This window comes from Lutjanus erythropterus, chromosome 9, assembly GCF_056507025.1.
Source record: "Lutjanus erythropterus isolate fLutEry1 chromosome 9, fLutEry1.hap2, whole genome shotgun sequence".
Lineage (NCBI taxonomy): Eukaryota > Metazoa > Chordata > Actinopteri > Lutjaniformes > Lutjanidae > Lutjanus > Lutjanus erythropterus.
Window position 1 is genome coordinate 8,199,670 of NC_139325.1, and position 21,522 is coordinate 8,221,191.

At 39.8% G+C, this 21,522-nt stretch overlaps 1 protein-coding gene across 2 annotated transcripts in view; it reads left to right on the plus strand.

The window, feature by feature from the left end:
• The first annotated feature begins 593 nt into the window (after positions 1 to 593).
• dyrk1b (dual-specificity tyrosine-(Y)-phosphorylation regulated kinase 1B) overlaps positions 594 to 21,522 on the plus strand; it is an 85,450-nt gene continuing 64,521 nt past the window's right edge. The window contains exons 1-2 of one of the 2 annotated variants that reach the window (XM_084726025.1): positions 594 to 1,309; positions 4,287 to 4,437. The gene's annotated coding sequence lies outside the window, so the exon portion shown is untranslated. The remainder of the gene's footprint in view (positions 1,310 to 4,286; positions 4,438 to 21,522) is intronic. The other variant, XM_084726026.1, reaches the window with a different exon arrangement.

Genomic DNA, 21,522 nt, shown 5'->3' on the forward strand with positions numbered 1-21,522 from the left:
CTTGATTGGCTACAATCTTTGACTGAAGAACCTAATATGAATGAAAAGTTAACATTTAAACTGGAAACAAACTATTAGTATTTAGACAAATATTCATGAACACTGTCCAGATGCAGCAGACATGTCCAGAGGTGGCTGACAGTTCAGTCTTTGGTGGTACAGTGGCCCCTTGTCAGTTCAAGACCATCACCTGTACCACATATCCTGTTGAGATATCAGTCAAAACTACATTAATGGCTGCAGTCCTCTGTTTTATCACGGGATGTTGATTTCAGAAACTGTGTGATGGCTGTAGATGCTGTTAGACGTCCCAACGTACAGGATGAAATGAAGCAGGTTTCATACAGTGTTAACTTTAGTCAAACTGCCCCCTTTTCTCTGCGTCTGCAGCCAAATGTCTTGACGTGCCTTCAGATATAATGTTTTTGCTACATAAAATATAATGACGCACGCTCGTTTCCATGTAATGAGCAACTTTTGGAAGTAACTTGTGTGACTGTCCGCGATGGATTTGTTTTGGCAGCCATTTTGTGGGAAATGTCTCTGGAACGCGCTGGGCCGTACTTGCCTGGTGTCGGGAGTGCGCTCTCAATGCAGCCCCTCTCCTTTGACCGATATTACCATCGCGGAGGGGCTGGCCAGCACACAGCTAGCTGTAGCTGTGCCTGCCTGCTGCTAAAACTCATTTAGTTTTTCACAGCGTCTGCCTGTAGTGTCCAGCGGCCTTTCGGCTGACTGTTGCCCGCCAAGCAGCCTGCAGTGAGCGGACTGTCTTCCTCCAAATTCCAATGGCAGTGTTTTATTAGACAGCTAGCTGTTAGCATGCTAGCTAATGGCTAGCTAGCTAATGTTAGCTTCTTGCCTTTAAATCAATTGAACAAGCTGACGGGATTGCTAATCCAACTGGCCCACGCTGTAGTTAAAGGTGCTTTCCGGTGTATCTGTGAATAAATGTCGAAGAGGTGAATTGGGTTCGAACAGAAAGAAGACTGGGTCGGAGCGGAGCGGAGGTGTCCGTGGTCGAGGCGGCGGGCAGCCCACCTCCCCTTAGGCACGGCTAGCTGCGCTGCGCCGGCAATCAGTCCCCATCGACAGCCCGCTCTTTGAGCTCCGGAGAATAACGCATTTTTACTGGAACATAATCTCACCGGGATTTTATCGGCAAACAATTGTATACCACAGAATTTGGATTTGTGCTGTGGAAGAGGGACGGCTGACCCGGGGGAGGGGGCTCGGTTCGTTTGGACGGGGGAGATAGAGGTTCCGAACATGGCTGCTACGCGGAACTTGGTTCGACACACTGCCTGAGGTAAGAAAGAGCCGGTCGGCGTCGTCTTTTTCTTCATGTGTGTATGTGAGGCTAGCGTTAGTTGGTTCTGCTGTCAAATGTGTGTTTTAAAGGCTTGACAGTGAATCAGTAGGAACAGTGTTGGGTAGCAGAATGTCCCCCTGCCTACGTTCTTCGCCCCTGTCACCGGCCTCGTGTCCCCATTCCTCCACCGCTGCCGTGGACGGCTTATGGGACAGGTTGGCCATCCAATATGTGGAGAACGTCTTTGATAATAGACCCTGTTTAATAATCAAGGCTTGGCTGTCGCATCTACTGAAGCTGATACGTTCTTTATGATGATTGACTTCTTAACGTTACCCCGTTTTAGTAGCATGCAATGTCCTCCAGTCTACCGTTATCAGCCACCTGCCCTTCCAGTTTACCTTGTGACTGAGCCGATTCTAACAGCTAACCATCTGGTGAGTCCACCAAGTGTTATGTTGGCCATAAAGAGACAAATGATCAATACCATCAGTGTGTGTATCTAGGCAAGTTTCAGTGGCAGCGACCTGCCTTAAGTTAATGCATGACACCAAATAGAAAGGGAGAGGAGGATGCCGGCGGAGCAGACCGGAGGGAGGGATGCGAGATGAATGGGTGTGTTACTGCATGATCGAAACGTGTTGATACCCTGTACTACACAGTAGTTGATTCCCTCCTGATGTTTCGTGCGTGGAGCGATGGCTTTAGCTGTGAAAGCAGCCAGCCAGCAACCTCCGATTGTCCTCTGTAGATCTGCAGCATTTCATCTGCTATGGCAGCTAACGCTAGCCGTTAGCTTAGCTACCGCATCAGCCCCAGCCCCTACCCTGCCCTGGAGTAGAGGGACACAGGCACTCAGTTGCTGGGAGATGGATACCCCTAGATAAGGAACAGGACTATGATGAGAGCAGTGCTTATGCACAGCTGGAGGAATCATGACTTGACATCTCCTCTCTGTCTATATATGGCTCTCTGCACTCCTCTTTCTGTCGTTGTTCAACACGAGATGTTGTGATGTGAAATTGTTGCCGATTAAACACAAGGGTTACTGTTTTTCTTGTGGTCAACATATTTCAGTCTCAAAATGGACCTTCCCCCAACCACTTCTTCCTTAATTAATTCTTTGTCTTCTCAAATCAATTTTCGGTATTATTGAACCACTAGTATATATGAGTGTTTAATCATTTTCCACTCAATCAAAAAGGCCATATACAGCTTAGGCCATGATGGAAAGATGGAAGAACATTGAACTGAGGATGTGCATAAGTACTGGATATGCAACGTTCCGGTGGAACTGGATGTGTAATCCAGGCAGTTGCAGTGTCATTGAGCTACACAGGACTTGAGCCATATTGTTTGTGCTGTTTATTCCGTTATCAGACAAATATCTTATTTGGCACAGAAACCTGAGACTGAAATAAGTCTAAATGTTGCTTGTTGTTTCTTCTGTCGAGGTCTCTTCAGCCTTAGTTGCACCATCACACATGATAAAGTAAAAACATTCAGTCTGTGCTGACTGCTTGTTAAGGCACTGAGCTCTCTGTTCATCATGAAACCTGTTCCAGTTTTAGTCAGCCACTAGTAGTTAGAAGTGGGAAAAGCACCTGTGCCCAGCTGGAGGATTAGTCCCTTTCACAACATTGTCAGTCTGCCACAACCACTTAACCATCACCATCAGCCAGAACATGTATGAATGTTAAGATTTCTGTGCTACATTTTATCAGCTGTGGCTGTCAGAGGATAAAAAAGGCATAAAATAACGAAGCTATCACAATACCCTAAGACTTAATGTTATATAAATGGAAACTCAATTAACTTCTTGGTGTGTATGTTAAAAGATACTGTGGTACTAATATCTTGTAAGTTGTGGTGTAACACTATGTTGCAAAGTATTACTCCATAATATGTATAAGGATATGCATCACCAACTCACAAATAGATTGTAATATCAAGTTCAAATTTTGTCAATTAGATCCCAGACTGGGTGCACAGTGGGGGTGGAGTATCCAGGAGTGGCTTTTTCTAAGTATCAGACATCAGTGTTCTCTCTCACTCTGAGACGGCACTCCATCCCACAGATATAATGTTAAGTCAAATTTTGGCTCACTTTTACAACTGTGTAAGTGGTAAAAGTGGTTTTGCAGTTTGTCTTTTGGCCACAGTAGACTCAGCCAATTGTCTTCTGACAGTACATCTGTGACAACAAGTTCAGACTGTGTTTGTGACAGCTTTGACACATCAGTTTCAAAACTAGTCCCAAAATTACCATGAACCAGAGTTCATGGTAATTTCTTCTTCTCTACTTTCTCTCATGGTCTAGTTCCTCTCTGCTCTTGTCTCTCTACGTCCATAGAGCCAACTTGGTAACAGCAGTGTTACCTAAGCTGTAACTTTTTTTGAATTTGTGTGGATGTGTCTTTGCTTCAGCTGCAGCTGTGAGTGTAGATTTACATCTGCTTGCTTCCATTCACTTACATCTGCCCATTGACTGTACATGCATCCATGCCCCCTCCTAATCTGAAACTTGGGGTTTGTGTGGAGAAGTCAGTACAATCAAGTTCAGACATTTGCTCTTAGTTACAAAGGAATGCAACACCCAAAATGCATGTTTTGATGATCAAACACTCCCTGTAGATGTCAGAGGTCAATTCAGTAGATCGTACAAGGCACATGGTTCTATACACCCATGATATATTCAGCAAACCAAGAATGAAAACAAAGTAGGGTCTCACAGTGCTTATTTGTTTCTTTTTAGGCATGTTTTGAAACATTTCTTTTTTCTTTCAGTTTTCCCTTATTGTGCAGACTCCAGTGCTGAAATAAAATATCAATATTTCTTTACTGAAAAAATTTTGTTTTTGTAAACAGATTAATTCTTGCCTTCTTAAAACGTAAAGGTCCAGTGTGTAGGATTTAGTGGCATCTAGCAGTGAGCTTGCAGATTGAAAACCTCTCATCTCACCCTCCTGTGTAGGAAGACCTATGGTGGCTGTGAAAAAGGCTGTGGCCAGACCCAGTGTTTGGTTTGTCCATTCTGGGCTGCTCTAGAAACATGGCAGTGCAACATGGTGGCCTCCGTGGAAGAGGATCTGCTCCCTGTATAGATATAAAGGGCTAATTCTAAGGTAATTAAAACACAATTCTTTATTTTCAGTTACTGAATACATACTTATGAATATTATATTCCATTTCTGCCATATTCTGACAATAAATGCCCCTAAATTTTACACATTGGGTGTTTAGATGAAAAATAAGAATAGATCAGAATGTCTTTAAAAAGACAGTTTGGATCTTTTCAAGTGGGATTGTATGAGGTACTTAACCATAGTCAGCATATAGACCTTTTTTTACGATAGCTATATTGATATGATAGTAGGGTAAACACAGGTATTACCAATGATAGTAATTAAGGTCCCATTCCATTTGTTGTAGTGGACCATCTCCACTGAGCCAATAGAACAATAGCAGCCCCCTGACTCTGTTAGACCTGAATGGAATGTAACCTTAATTAGTATGATTGGTATAAGCATTTTTATCTCAAAATATTAACAAGATTTTGGACAACCATCACTAATGTGGATATTTTGACTAAGTGGGAAAAGACAGATAATGTAACAGCTAGAATGTCTAAGTTCAGAAAATGACAGCTTTTCTGTAAAACTAGAAAAGGACCACACTTGCACCATATCACCATATAATGATAACCCTAATCTAATTCCATATCTAGTCTCGTATCACAATGTCCATATAATTCATATTAGGCTTGGGTGATATCTAATTTTTCATACCCTCAGTCTTTCCTAGTATTTTACTGTGATATGGTATTGTGACCGTATTTGTGTAAAACTCGACTCTACACCACTGCTGACCATACTCCCTTAACGTAGATGGAGCTGATCGCTATAGCAACGCTATTCCCGCAATTGGGAAAGAACACACATAGGATCCCTGCTTAGGTCTTGAGTAGCTGCTTGCAGTGACAAACTCAAACTTACACTGTACATTTACAGCACTATCACTGTACTTATATTGCAGACCAAAAACTTTATTCTGCCACAGACAGTAATTAGTCTGCTACTTTCCCTGGTTCATGCTAACTGAAGTTACACGTTCACTACAGTACACTACTCTGACCAATCAGTAGTCTGATGTGTTTGCCAGATCACCCTTGTTATCAGGACCAAATCTAAAATACTCCCAAACAGGGGTAGAGGTATTTCTCTTACTAGTTAGCCCTGTAACTTTATCCTTCAGACATCATGTTTCTCAACTGAACTGCCTTGTCCACCAGTAGAGAGACTGACCTCTGGTGGCACATGATGCACACTACAATACAGCATTTCCCTGTCAGTTAAACAGAAAGAGGAGCATCGGTATTTATGACAGTATTGAAAATCATACTGCTGGGATTTCTTCATACCCTGCCATGCTGTAATACCTTTACACTGTCCAAGCCTAATCCATATATTGCCCAGCCCTACCTGTGAATGGATTTTAAAGGCGCTAAGCAACATTGACTGCCAATAGAGGGCACCATATAACACCAGCATCTCAAACCAAAACAAATCAGTGCTTTGTTAACTCAGTGAAGTTGTGGAAAAAAAAGAAACAACATCTGAACCAAACTTAGATCAACCTGTTAAACTAGGCAGAGGTGATCAAATACAGATCAAGATTATGTGACATCATTTCCCATTTCTCACCTAAAATGTTTTCAGAAACATATTTTAGTGTACCATTTAGCTGTAACACAAGAAATATTGTAACCAGGAGGCCACCGTTTTGCATCCAGAACAGAGGTTCACAACACTCGGATGTGTTGTTGTATTGATCAGTGTTGATCAAATAAGGATCAAGATTCTGTTGCTACATTGAGCATTGTCAACTAAAATTTTTTCAGAAACATTTTAGTGTAGCTGTAATATGAGAAACTTACTAACCAGGCCATCATTTGGAAATGGATGTGGTGAGGACAGAGAGGGTTTTACATGTACTCTCACATGCACTAACATGCACATGCAGCTGTCCTGCAGAAACAGAGAAGATTGGATAACAACACAGTGTGTGATGTCTCTGCTGAGGACACCATTACCTCACTATATCTTTACACAGCAAATTGCTGACATCTAGTGAGACTGAATGTTGTATAATGCACCTTTAAAGCTTACCAACTCAGTACCTCTTTGCATGACACCATGGGAAGATCAAGAGATCAACCATGTCCTCAGAAAAAAACAGACCTCCACAAGTCAAGATCTACACAACCAATAGTATTCAAGTATGAATACCACGAGAACACGCAGCCATCATACCACTTAGGAAGGAGATTCATAATGTCTCTTTAAAATAAACATACTTTGGTGTGAAATGTGCAAATAAATCCCAGAACAACAGCAAAGGATCATGTGAAGATGCTGGAGCACACAAAAATATCACAAAAATATCTGTACAAAAGTATCTGTATCCATAGTAAAACAAGTCCTTTATCAGCATAACCTGAAAGCCTGCTCAGTGAGGAAGAAGTCACTGCTTTAGAATTGCCATAAAAAGCCAGAAATTGCACATGGGGACAAAGGTCTTAGTTTTTGGAGAAATTTCCTCTGGTCTAATGAAACGAAAATTGAATTGCTTAGCCATAATCACCATCACTATGTTTGGAGGAAAAGGGGGGTGCTTGCAAGCTAAACAACATCCAGCTGCGAAGCAAAAGGATGGCAGCATCATATGGTGGGGGTGCTTTGCTGCAAGAGGGGCTGGTGCACTTCACAAAATAGATGGCATCATGAGGGAGGAAAATTATGCATATTTGAAGCAACATCTCAAGACACATCAAGAAGTTAAAGCTTGGTCACAAATGGGTCTTACATGTTGACAGTTATGTCAAGTACACTTCCAAAGTTGTGGCAAAATGGATTATGGACAACAAAGTCAAGGTACTGACGTCGGTACAGTTCTGTCAAGAGGAATGGGCCAAACTTTCAGAAGCTTAAAGACCCAGGTTTAACAATATAAAGGCAACCAAATACTTGTGTATGTAAACTTCTGCCCAATTAGGAATGTGATGACAGCAAGAAAATCTGAAATAAATAATTTTCTTTATTATTACTCTGACATTTCATATTCTTAAAATTAAGTAGTCATCATCCTAACTGACCTTGGAATGTTCAGTAGAATAAATAACATAGTGAAAAAACAAGTCAACTTCTGAATAAAACTTGCACATAAAGTTAGCACCACCAGCAAGGTGCTGGTTAAAATATGCAAGTTGCTGGTGAATTTGCTTCACTCACCAGCCAGTCTGATGAATGGCCATTTGGCCAGTGGATAAAAAAGTACATTTTGCACCCTGCCTACATTTGAGAAGCAGGAACCAGAGAGGGATTGGTATTTTTGCTATCTTTTCACTCTGTTAGGACGACCATTAGTGGCTGGCGGTTACGGTAAAGATGACAGGACAGAGTTCAAGGATACCAATCACCTGGTGTTTATTCACAAAATCAACAGCATCAGTAACAGCATGGCAGCAACCTAAGTGAGGTCTGACCAGCAACACAGATAGATGAAACCTGGCGCCTTAAATACTGCGTCTCTGGTAGACCTTGTTAGAAGATACCATCAACAGGTGCTATCCAAATTTCCTCACTGCTCAAATTCACCTAAACCATATATAAACAGTGTTGAAATCAAGATATGTACAAAATCCCACTAAATGCTGTTTACACCATTAACAAACACCCAAGCATAATTATAATCAATAAATATTTACAAGTACAATAAACTTCCAAAGTCCCCTCCCCTTATCTTCCTACTTGGTTCCCTCCCGGAGCATTTAATATGACACCTGTAGCCGGGGGGACTCTTTTGGCCGTGCACCCTGGAGCGGACACAAGGGAAGACAGGTAAATAACAAACAATGCAAACAATATTTAAACTTATGCACTAGCGCATAAGTATATATTTAGCACATCTATATTACTGCACAGAACTCCAAAATATAATTTACATCATTGTTCATCAACCATGAACAAACCGATGCACGATACCGTCGGAGCCTAATATCACTCCGCTCTTTCAGGTGGCGCCACTTATGGACTGCCGCATCTGCCAGAAGACAAAACAATCATTCATGGTTCAAAACGACACCTGCTATCAATAAATAGAGCAATAAATATGCTACAAAACATGCAAAATATGCAACGTGCAAATTATTCTGTGCCAGTTCCGCTAATACAGTGCAAATATTGCTGACAAAGTGCCAAGTGCCATTATTACTATGCATAGTTCATTTGTTTGTTAGAAAGTGCAATTAATTCTGACCCACATTGTGCAATATTCCCAAAACCAAAGTCATCCGTCCACAGTAACGAAGTGCCCTTCGTTCCATGAAAATCATAAGAAATCAGGTTCACACTTCACTTTAACCAAATTTTAAAATACTTTTTTTTTTGAGTTTGCTCAGAGTCAGTTTATCTAAAAAAGAAAAGTAAATTATCTCAGCCAAAGATTATAGATTGGCAAAACCTTTTAAACCTTATTTCAAAACATGAATTTTGTTCGAGCTGGGCTCAAAAATCTTTGTACGTTGCCTTGAAATTTTGAGTTGTCTCAGCTAATGTTTTACAGTGTAAAGTGATTCTTACATTTGCCAACTATAAAAGGATTGTAGCCTATACACCAAATAAAAAAAAAAACTTTTATTATTTCTTCAGCTAAAAGGGGTGTCATCGCCATGTTTGTGGCTCATTGCCTGATCCTCTAAATTTTGACGGTGGCTTGTCTTTGAGAGTCTCCATAAGCTCCCTATGGATGCCAAATCAGAAAAAAAAGTCTTTGTGGAAAAGAAAGAAGTTGATATCTGTGACTCCAGGCATACTCCAGCCAAAAATGGCTCTTTTGATTGTAAAGGTTGATGACCCTTATACCCCAGGGTATATGGTATTATGACGGTACTGGGTTGGAACTAACAACTTTTTTTTAAACTATTAATCTAATGATTATTTTTTCAATTAATCGATTAATCTAACAAATAAACGGGTCGATGCTGTTTTCTCACTGCTGCTGCTGCTGCTGCAGGACACGTCAACTCTACAACTCAGATGCCATATTTCTCAGTTCAGCGGATACTACAATACACCACCTCAATACATCATCTCTGAGTCAGCTAAAGAGGAACGTCTGTATTTATGACGGTATTGAACACCATACCAGCGGTAATATCATTATACCACTCAGGCCTAATTTTTGCTCAAAAAACTGATGGTTGATGAATAGATTATCAGAATAGTTGCCAGTTATTTTTCTGTAGATCAGCTAATTATTAGATGTAGGTGCTTTTGGCAATAGACAGGGGTCAGCATGGGCAGTCTGACCCATCTGTGGCTATGTAGTGCCACTGTGTTTTCTGACACCTTTTCTAACGTATTTACTTTTTCAACAATTTCTGCTACAGTAGCTCTTCTGTGCATGTAGAATACCTACTATTAGAACTTTAATGGGGCCTGAAAAGTGGACCCCAAAAAGGCCCAGGCCTGACAAATTTCTATCTGAACCCGACCCTCATTAGCATATTTCAGCCCAAACCCTGTTACAGCCCATTTTTCTTAACAAGCTTCCCTCTATGCACCAAACAGTAGGAGTTTTCAGTGACAGGGACAATACATGGGGGGAACGATGAATAAGCAACAACAAAATTGGAGAGAAACATGAAAAACAAATTCTGCAACTACTACCACTACTGATAATAATATTAATAATAATGCAGCCCATACCCAACATAAGCATCTGATACATGTGAAAAATATGACATATATATGATATGATTTGAGCTCTGTGCCCAAATCCGACCCAAACCGTCGGATTTGGGCACAGAGCTCAAGCTCTACCTACTATCTTTGCTTCAAGATGGATCTTCCCTTCAGCCAATGATTATTCCAAATCTATGATCATTGCTTGCTTCAGTGTTGACTGTCTGTCAGTCTGCTGATTGTTGTTATAATCATTGTGATTAAATTATCAGGTAACTGCGAAGTTTCTCCTTTATATGCTTCCCACTAAGGTGTGTAGATTGACCCAGATATGAAACATTCATCACACAAAATAATGTGTATTAGTTTTTAAAAGAGATTTTTCTTTAAAATTAGCAGCAGCTGTGCATATAGGGCAAACACTGATATTGTAACTATTCACTTCACACTTTTCTACTGTGCAGTGAATATAGTTAATGTAACCAACTCAGTCTCATGTAGTTGGTCGCATGTGGAACCAAAAGCAGCTGTGATGCAGCATTGTAAAGTGCTGTTCTGTATAGGATGTGTGGAAATGACAGTCAGCAAAAGTCAGTCACAAGCAGGATTGGGGTGAGGTTCACCACTTTGTGTGTTTTTGAACAAAAAAGGACAAAAAACAAAGAATGCTGACTCTTCTCTAGTAAAATGTTCACATAAATTTTTGTCACACTGTACACTTACTCTTAGTCTTCAGCATTTATTATATTGAAATCATTCCAAACAGCATCTTATTAAGAACATTAAATTAGGCAGGAGTCTTTGAAAATACTGTACAGGTAATCTAAAGCATCACACCAGGGATGCTGTGGACACAACCCATCCTGTATACCTGTTTTATCTTTGACAAGAACTGTTAGCTGCATAACAGCCAGGTATAAAATATACCAAAAAAAAGCACAAATTACTGTTTTCAGATGAGAACAGTTTGTTTTTGAATAATCCAGTTTTGGGTTCTCGGTGCCAAAAACAAATAGCATGACAAAATAATACTGTTTTGTACACACAGAACAAACACGTGATGCTTGGACACAACTCATCATGAACTCCTGTTTGCTTCTTTGACAAGAACTGTTGAGCAACAAAACAAACCAAAACAGTACAATATCTCCTGTCCTGACCTATAAACACATGTAGGTCACTTTTTTCAATTTATGAGAACAGGAGTACTTTTGTTTTGTTTTTTGGATAATTCAGTGTGGATTGTCAATGCCAAAAAACAAAAATCTTAACAAAAAATAATACTGTTTTCTACACAGCAACATGTTCATTGCAAACGAAGCACACAGTCTTATTGCTGACCTCCATTCAGCATCAACCTTATGCTCTTTAGTGCTCATTTGGTGACTCCAATGTTTTCCTCCATCAACTGCGTTCTATGAACAAAATGAAAATCCCCATTCACTCAACCTGCCGTGGGCGTGTCTCAGTCACCTCAGCACAAGATGCAGCGACTGCAAACATCACTCACGTACGTCAGTTGTGACAGGAGGAAGCGCACTTGCGCCATACAAGCATTTCAAAATAAAAGCTAATTCAGATTATTTCATTCGTCTCTTTAGCCTCCTAAGTATAATGGTGTGGTTTGTCTTCGACATCCAGCCCGCATGATGGTTCTATCTGGCCCGCGGGCCGTACAATGCCCAGGTCTGTACTAGACCGACCTGCCTGCAGTCCAGACCTGTCTCCCACTGAAAATGTGTGGTGCATTATGAAGCACAAAATACGACCACAGAGACCTCGGACTGTTGAGCACCTGAAATTGTATATCGAGCAAGAATGAGAAAAAATTATTCTCTTTTAAAACTTCAGCAGTTAGTTTCTGCAGTTCCTAAATGTTCACTGAGTGTTAAAAAAATTAACCAGTTTGAAAATTAAACATTTTGTCTTTGTACTGTATTCAATTGAATATAAGTTCAAATTTGCAAATCATCAATTTGGTAGCATGGTAGCAATTAGAATCAGACAGATAGGGGGGTTTTGGTGCCATGCTGATAACATAATAAAATATCAGTATTGGGGTAAAAAAAAAAAGCCAATATTGCAGTGATCCCTCAAATGTGGTTATCAAACACTTGCGACAAAGATGTGTAATGGAGGCAGGATATTTTACAGTTTAACAATAAACGTAATGGTCATTAGGGCACTGAAACAGTAAACTTTTACTGGTATTTTTAATAATTATGGATACCTATGACTTAAAAGAAAAATAGAAAGTTAAATTATACAACAAAAAAATCATAATAATGGTGTGGCTGATCAATCACATGGCATTAGATCTTTACGATGTAACATCACACACTAGTGTCAGTGGCTGACCCAGACACAGGTCGAATAGACAACTTTCTTGAGGGACAAGTGACAAATAAAAGCTTATGATAGGGATATAGCCTACTGCAATGCATTAGCAGCCACACTTTGAGAGGAAGAAAACTCTAAATACAGCACTTTTTTTATCCCACGCTCACAGGACCTTTGTTGTCTAGCACAATGATTCCATGATTTGTAAAAAAAGTCAAACTTCAGAGCTTTGTGGGGAGGATTGGATGTTTGAGTGCAGGTAGGAGACAAAGACAGGAAGTGGCTCCCAGAAGTACATTACCACTCAGAGGATTCAGACAGAGAGTGAACATGAGACAAAGAAACACACCTGGCGCACCTGGATGCTTTGTTTTGGTGTTTTTGTGAAAATAACATGGTCAGAAAAGGTGACCTATAGTTACATGCAATGGATGTAACTAAGCCACAGCCACATGCTATCCATCCACATTGTCTAATGTGGATATTAAACCTGTAGGGTTTATATGTTAATCAGTGCACATGCAGTTCAAGAGTCACACAACAATCTGCTCCACAAACTTGCCTTTAAAAAAAGGTTTTCTGGACCCCATTGTAGTTTGGCCTGTTGATTTGTCCAGTCAGACCATACAGGCCTGATAGACATATTTTTAGAGTCAGTGTCACTTTGACTTCCCAACAACGTCCATAAATCTGCTCAGAAGTCATAGATTAACACTCCAGAATTTGGCTGAGAGTCATCACATTTTCAGGTTTTCTTCACTAATCCAGGGATGGTTGTCTCCATCATCCATTGGTACATTGCACACAGAAACGTCTAATAGCTAATTCATTGTATTTTTAATAGTATCAAACAGCCAAAATGTAAACAAAGTGTTGTGCAGTCAGATGGCAGCAGGTACAAAGGCATACCTGAAACATTCTGTAGAGAAGGTGAGAGGGGTTTTCTTGTATGGTTTTGGTCTGGTCCTACTCCAGAATCTGCAGTTCCAGTTCGACCACAGAGCTGGCCTTTATGACCAGCTTGTTCAGTCTGCTTGCTTCTCCTGCCTTGATGCCACCATACCAGCACACCCCAGCAAACAACAGTGCAATGGCTACTACAGATGGTAGAAGGCCATGAGGAACCTATTGCACCCACTGAAGGATTTTGGTCTTAGAAAGAACACACTACACTGTCCCTTCCTGAAAAGGCAGTTATGAGACTAGTCCAGTTTTTTTTCTGATAAATTCAACTCCAAAGGAACCATACCAAGTTGTGTTGTCACAATATCAAAATTTTGAATTCAATACCGGTACTCAGTTTAGTATCATAATACTCAATGCTAAAACTATACATGAGGCTGAAACAATACTAGTTCAATACTCAACAGTTCAGTACTTAACAATATCTAACAGATCAGAAACAGAACGTTGACAGGGGACATTAGCCCTGGACAAAACCATGAGACCCTCAGTGTATACAAAATACAATACAATACAATACAATAAAATCTTAACTATTTCATTTTAATTTCATACACATGAGGGCAAATTGCTAATCAGTGATTATATATTGGGTCAAATGTTAATACATTATTTATTATAGACCTGCTCTGCACAGTGCCCATGTATTATTGATATATGAATAGTTCCAAAACTGCAAATCATGATTCTACCAACAGGCATTACTCCAGCAATCCAATCACATTTTCTTTTTTATTCAGTGGCATTGTGTTCATTATGGGCACTGTTCTCTAAATTTTCAGTGAGAATCAGTCTGCCTTTTTTTTTACTGGTCATTCTGTCTGACCCTACACACACACTATAGTTTAGAGGTGACCTGTGGCTAGTTTGATTAGCCCTGTGCTATTTAGCTGTTAAGCATTTTAAAAAGCAAAGAAAACAATACCCCCAAATAATTCATGCTTAATACAGTGAGACAGGCAACAGTGTATTAAGCACCAAAGTGCAAGTTGAAAATATTCAGCTTCAGTGTTAAGTTAGTGTGTATTGCTTTGCCAAGTGTTAAGCGGAGGGACAGCCACCACTCACCAACAGACAGCTGCTGAGCTCCAGGGAGCTTTAGAGGAGAGAGCCAGGGGCAGAGCCAGAGCGTTTCCACTAATAAACAGCAAGTCACATCGGATTCGGCTTAACTTTGTGAGAGAAATCCTAATATTGGACCCTTTGATAAAAATGTATCTAAAAATGTTAGGTATACCCTGCGACACTAGTACCAGGTCCACCCTCTCCACTATCCTTCCCCTGGATGATGAAATGAGCAGGACAGGAGACCTCCAATTCCTCCAGTAGTCGACAACAAATTCTTGTTGAAATCATACAGCATATGACCATATCATTGTATCTGAGTTTTTAGAGTTTCTGCTGGTTACCACTGAGGGGAGTTACGTTGCTTTAGTTTAGGACTGCCCACTAATAGTTGATTATACAGTTAAGCATGAGAAGAGTCTTAATCTTTTCCCTCTAAGACTAGAGTCATCGTTGCACTGCTTCTAACTATGCTACAGCTGCCATTAGCTAGTTAGCTTAGTTTGTGGTCATATTAGACTAGGACACAGCTTCCAAGACCGATTGGGACCAGCTTTATGACAAGGAATACAGTAATATTACTGAGGTGATGTACAGGACTCTGTCTGGGGATGATGACGACATGGCAGGCTCAGGTAGGGAGGCGTGAAGCATTTGAGAGTTGATAAATATATGTCACACGTGTTAAGTATGCAAGTAGTTTTTGTGAAGTTGGAAGTTCACAACTGTACCATGTGATTGGATTGCTGGAGTTATTCCCATGTTTTAACGAGGTTACATTGTTAAAATAAATTAACCTAATGTTCAGACTCTGTTCAGACTGTGTGTTCCGACGCATTCAGAACTAGAAGAGCTGTAGAGGGCAAATTTCCACCAGGCAACAGATGGTGAAGCACCCACTGCAATGCCGAGTTGCAGAGTTCTGGCAAAGTTAACATGACCCCATATACAATGTCCCTAGCTGAAACAACATTTCAAACTGAAGCAGTTGTGGCCCCTAGTGACTGGTTAAAAGCAAAGTTAGAAGTCAGCTGTCAATGGCTATATAAAACAGAGCAGTCAAAAATTACAACTTTGGGTTTTTCAGATAGGGAACAATTGAGCATAAGTCTTTTTCAATTGTAAAGAGTACCCGAGCAGGCAGGTCAGGAGGCGCAGGCAATCAAACAGAGAGAGCGACAAGCAGGCATAATCCCGTGAAAGTCCCGTGGTTGTGCTTGTCTCATGAACACATCCGCTGGCAGCCAGAGTTGAACTTTTTGGTACTTTTTCCTGAGATGAGAGGCTGATCCCCCCGCCCCGTTTGTGAGTTTCCTGAAATCTATGACTGAAAAAGACATAAGGAGGGCTTATACATGGCAGAGCATCACAACAAGACTGGATATATAAGGTGTGAGTAGCACTGGGTTTGGGAGACAGTGTCTGCCTGGCTATTCACATTAGGAGCGCAGTGAAACCCAGCAGATACACAGGTGTAATGTCACCCCCTGTCTGCCATTACTGCCTCCTAGTTGTTTGGCTCCTCCAACCAGTCAAGTTATACTTGACATCCATGTAATGAAGACTATATTGACTTTGATGGAATTTAATAAAAGGTATTAATTGTATTTTTTTTTGCAAAATGGAAATTCTGTGTGTGTGTGTGTGTGCGTGCATGTGTGCGTGTGTGCAAGTGTACCTAAAAGAGATGCTGTTTTGAAGGCAAAGGGTGTATATTGAGTGGATTTAGATTTTTCTTCTGTTTGCTCACTTTGCATTTTGTAAATTGATTAAAAAAAATAAACAATTACATTTTATATTATTGAAAGCATTCTTACTTTACAGCATTTCTTCACACCTGCATAAAATTTTTGCACAGTACTGTGTTTGTGTGTATATATGTGTGTGTGTGTGTGTTTGTGTGTGTGTGTGTGTGTGTGTGTGTGTGTGTGTGTGTGTGTGTGTGTGTGTGTGTGTGTATACATATATTTATATGTACATATGTATATATGTATATGCCGATACAGAGAGAGAGAGTGGGCTGAATAGAGATAATAGAGTGGTTGAAACAATTTTCTTGAAAAGATTACATTTTTCCTGAAAAAAAAAAATGGTGGTCTTTGTATTGAAGGACAAAGCATCTTTATAGCTGTATAGATTTCATATTATAGCCTATGACATAAGTCCTATTGTGTATGCAACAATGTGTGCTCACACTTCCTTCGGTAGTCAAATGATTAAGGAGTAGAGGGCAAGGCCATAGATAAGTCTAACCATCAAGTTGAGCTGCACAAATAAATAGTGAGACAGAGGGAGGGTGTGTTTGTGTAGGGCTGTGCAATATATCCACATTATATCAATATCATGACATGAGAGTTGATATGATCTTAAATTTTGGATACTGTTATATTATGATATGTTAAGTCTTGTCTCTTCCTGATTTTAGAGGCTGCACTGCAGTAGGATGGTGTAATTTTCTGAACTTACCAGTCTGTTCTGGCTGTTTTATTATTTGCTTTTTCCTAGTCAGTCATTATATGCTCATTATTGATGATGGTTTGGTTGTTTTGTCCACACAAAGGTTCGATTGACAGCTTTCATACAGGCCAAATCAGCTACATTACCAGGGTAAACAGACCTGAGCTTGGTTTAACTGAACCAATCTAAAGCTCCTAAATGGGCTTGACTAACTGGGTCAAGTAGCATGATACAACGAGATAATAACTGGTGCACAGCCGATGCACTGTCAAAACCTTTCGGGTAAAGCGTGCACTTTAGAATTTCTGTTCCAGGTGAGTAAGTAGTGAACATCAACGACTTTTTTGCACCAATTGTTTGGGGCAGCTCCTTCACACTCAGTGATGTTTTAATTATAGATTGTATAGGCCATTTGTTCCCAATCTTTTTTTGGCATGCCTCCCATCCAGAAACTGATGAAGTTTGCGCCCCTCCACCCCACAATTTTTTATCAGTCATTAACAATAATTGGGAATGGAACCAAAAAAGGATTCAAAGTTGAATTTTAGTTAAATAATGGTTACCAGGATGGAATCAGCAAACTCTTGTTTGTTTAATTCCTTTACATAAATCATATTCATTCAACTTTATTTAACTCTTTATTTCTGCCCTGGTCTTCTGCAGCCCGCCCTGCAAAAGCTCTGTGCCCCCTAGCTTGGAAACCACTGGTATAGGCTACATAGTGGATGGAGCATCCATGTCTGAAATGTTCTACTCTGGACATGGTCATATACCAGTTTGGTAGATGGCACCCAGACTCCCTTACTGTCAGTATATCTCCTGTGAAAGGGCCTGACCTGTACTTTGTGTTTGTGAAGTTTCATGAGGCTGTGATTATCCTAGAGGTCACTATAGTTTATTTTATACAGTGAGGTCAAGTTTCAAAAAATCCTCTCACTACAATGAAATGGCCACTATGGGCACTAACATCATCACATATGAATACAACTGGTCTCATCAAATCTCAGCTTTCCAGTCACACCCAATTTGTGGAATTCCAGCGCTGTTTAGGGACCCCAGTATGCAGAAATACAATTTTCAAATACTAATAAGTAATACGTTAGGGCAAAGTTAGGTGACGACATATCTGTGCAACAGCAATTGTTCATTTGTAGATTTAGCATCAGTTATTAGTATTGAACAGTTAATTGAAATTTGATCGGAATTGCAAAATGGTCTACCGCAGTTTTCAAATCACAAGATGCACAATATTTGTTAAAGGCGAAATGTGTCTTTTTAAATTAAATATTGGGTGGGTGTTATAGCTGTAAAATGTTTCACGATAAAATGTTTCATTTTGCTTCATATTGATAATTATTGATCATTTTGAATTACCTATTTTTCATAAAGATCAGGAGAAAAGGTTGACTTTAACACCTTAACCATTGTACCAATCAAGGCATACAAGTAATAAATGTGATGTTAACACAATCAAAACACACAAAGAAAAAACTTACACAAAATAATAAAAATAAATAATCAAGGATCTCACCCTGATACACATTCAACATTGGTGAGCTGATCTGTCCAACCCAACAACACATCTGTTAAATGATTGGCTGTTTCATTTGTACACCTGTTTTTGCTGTGCAATATCATTCTGTCAACAATATTATTTTTAAAATTATTTATACAGTTATTATGATGTATTGAGTGATATGATATGGCACAGCTGTGGTTGACACCCGGGGTCCTATCTTACACTGATCTAAAGTACAAGTGCAAAGCGCAAGGCGCAATGGATTTAATTCATTCAAGGTGTGTCCAAAGACGTGTGTGCACCTCAGCTAAGCAGGAGACAGACACAGTTAAACACACGCGTTTAACTTCAGTATTTACACTTTATTGCTGATAGCAAATATGTTCAAATGACACTAATCCAGACTCCTGAGTGAGGAAAAGAAGATATAAATGAAGGTGTTTTGTGATTGTGAAGACGTGTGTGTTTTTCGGCCAAACACGTCAGGTGCTATCTTGTGCTGAAAGACCACAGACTTTGCGCTTTGACCAGGTTTTAGCTTGTCTAAAGTGCAAGTGGTTTTTATTCCAATGCCATAAATTGTTAAGTAGTGCAAACATATGATGATCTAACATTTAGAACACAGAACTTTAATTTTCTTTAATTTACTTTAGTTAAAGTAGGATATAAGTAGTTTTGCTTCAGTATAAAATAAATACTACTACTTTACCTCGGTTAGCACACCCACAACCTAACTGTATCTGTGTTACTGTGAGTGAGGTAGCTAGGTAGTTAGCTTCTGATCTTTACAAATCAAGATTCGATAGTCTTACAGTCTGACAACTTTCATTTACATTTTACATTTACAATTTACATTGTACAATTGTTCTTTAGAAAGTTAGTATACATGTATCAAGTGTGCTATAACAGCCAGTTAGCTACGCTTTTGTTTTCTTTTTTTTTCAGACATGCGCCAGCTGCTGCAAGTAGGCAGGGGTGGAGAGAAAAACAAATACTGGGAGAATCATTGATTCTGCCTTTTGATTCTTGAATCGAAAGCTAATTTTGATTAATTTTTGATTTAATATTGAAATTAAATCCTCTAATGAATACATATTTTTTATGTTTTTTAAGAGCGCCTGCTAATGATGACAATTGCAGTTGCAATTGGAGCACTTAATGGAGTTGAAGTGTTTGTTGAAGTTAGGCTAAAGGCAGTTGAGTGTCATTTGAAGTGCAGGTATCAAAAGGAGATGTCAAGTGAAATGTAAGCGATAAAAGAAGTTGCATTTTCATTTGAAGCAAAAGTGCAAAAGCTGTTTAAGCCTGTTTGTGTAATCATTGACTTTAAGTGCCATAACCAGTCAGAGTATTTGAAGTGTAAAGGAGCCAGTATTCTCCCATCAGAAGCCTGGTCAGATGGTCAGATACATTCAGGAGCCCCCTCCCTCGGTGTCCAACAATCCAACATTCACATCCACTTCACACAGTGATTGGCCAGCTTTGCTGTGGACAGAAAGTAGCCGGGGTTTGAGCTTCCCTCCAGCACTTCTTTCCTTCTTGACAAGTATTACGAGAGCTATGTCATAGTACAAGTATTTTTCACTTGTCATTTGAACAGCTTGGTGCAACGCTATGAATATCTTTAAGGAAAGACTGTCTGAAAATGTGTGCCAGTATCCCCATATTTAAACACTATCTCTACATATAATAACAATATGTCTCTTCCCTTCTCCATGACAGCTGGTTCTTCACTTTGTGCTCTAGTGAAGCTGTTCAGAACACCTTAAAACACTTGATTTCTTACATGGTTGGACAACATGTCTCACTGACTTGTTCTGATCAAGCATAACAGACCCTTAGGCAGTGTTCAGCCTGGCTTGAATCCTAGCTTTGCCAAGTGATAAGCTAACTGGCTAGGCCAGCAGTCCTTGAATGCTGTTAGTCAAAGTCACAGATATGCATTAAAGAGCTGAAATCAAACTGATGTTCAAACTGAGGTCTATAGTGGTGCATTTTCCACATAGAAACAGGGATAGACAGCAGAGTCCTGTGAGTGAGGAAGAGAAATGAGAGAACATGATTGAGTTGTATTTATGATTGCTGAATTAACAGCGTGTTCTTCTTTACATTGTGTGAGTGTGACTGATGAGCAAATAAACACATGAATGCAATGTGATGTGAATGCATAGGAAAAAGGAGCAAGTGAATTGTCATTTAGAGATGAGATTGCATAGATGCAGTGTTTCCCCTAGCTTTTTTGCTTTGGGAAGGGGGGCACCTGGGCTGGAATGAGCGTGGTCCGTCATTGGGGTCCTTGCAGGACCCTCTCGCCAAAGGACCCCATTACCATGATTACAGAGCATTTGGACCTGAATAAACACTTTACACTGATCTGTGTTCACATTTTTTTATTTTAGCAATGGAACACTGTTTTTATTTAATTATTCATTCAGTTATTTATTTATGCATCTATCCATCCATCCATCAGGCGCCGCGTTATGGGTGGGCCTAACGGGCCTGGGCCCACCCACTTATACAACTGGCCCACCTTAAGTGACTGGGAGAACATACATTTTCTTAAGTTTCATTTATAATTATTAAAATCAGCATTTAAATACACCCTTACGACAAAAAAGTTTCCATTTGACAAAAAGACAACATTTATTCGGCTAGTATCACATGTGAGGTCTGGACCAATCACAATGGACCATCATTCGTCGCACCAGATATGTTTCGCTTGCGCACGTCACGTCACTCTATGGCGGTTGTTCAGCAGAAATGATGACCGGTGTACTGAGGAAAGCTTATCATTGTTTTATTTTATACATGAAAATGCATTTTTCATCAAAACTAGAACGTCTATAAAATGTAGACAATACAGGAGGTAGAGCTGAATATTACTGCCTGACTTGATTGTATTCAGATTACCTTCACAGCACAGATAGTTAAGTTTATAAATGAACAGAGCATCGCACCGTGCTCTCTCTCCTGTTAAAAGTCATTGTAGCTCACCCATCATTCTGATCGCTTCGTTTCTCTCTCTTCTTACAATCAGTTTAAAGAGTAATCCAGCCAGATAAAAGCAATAAAGTGAGTTTTTTTTTAATGAATTGATATACTGATCTACATGATCCATAGTG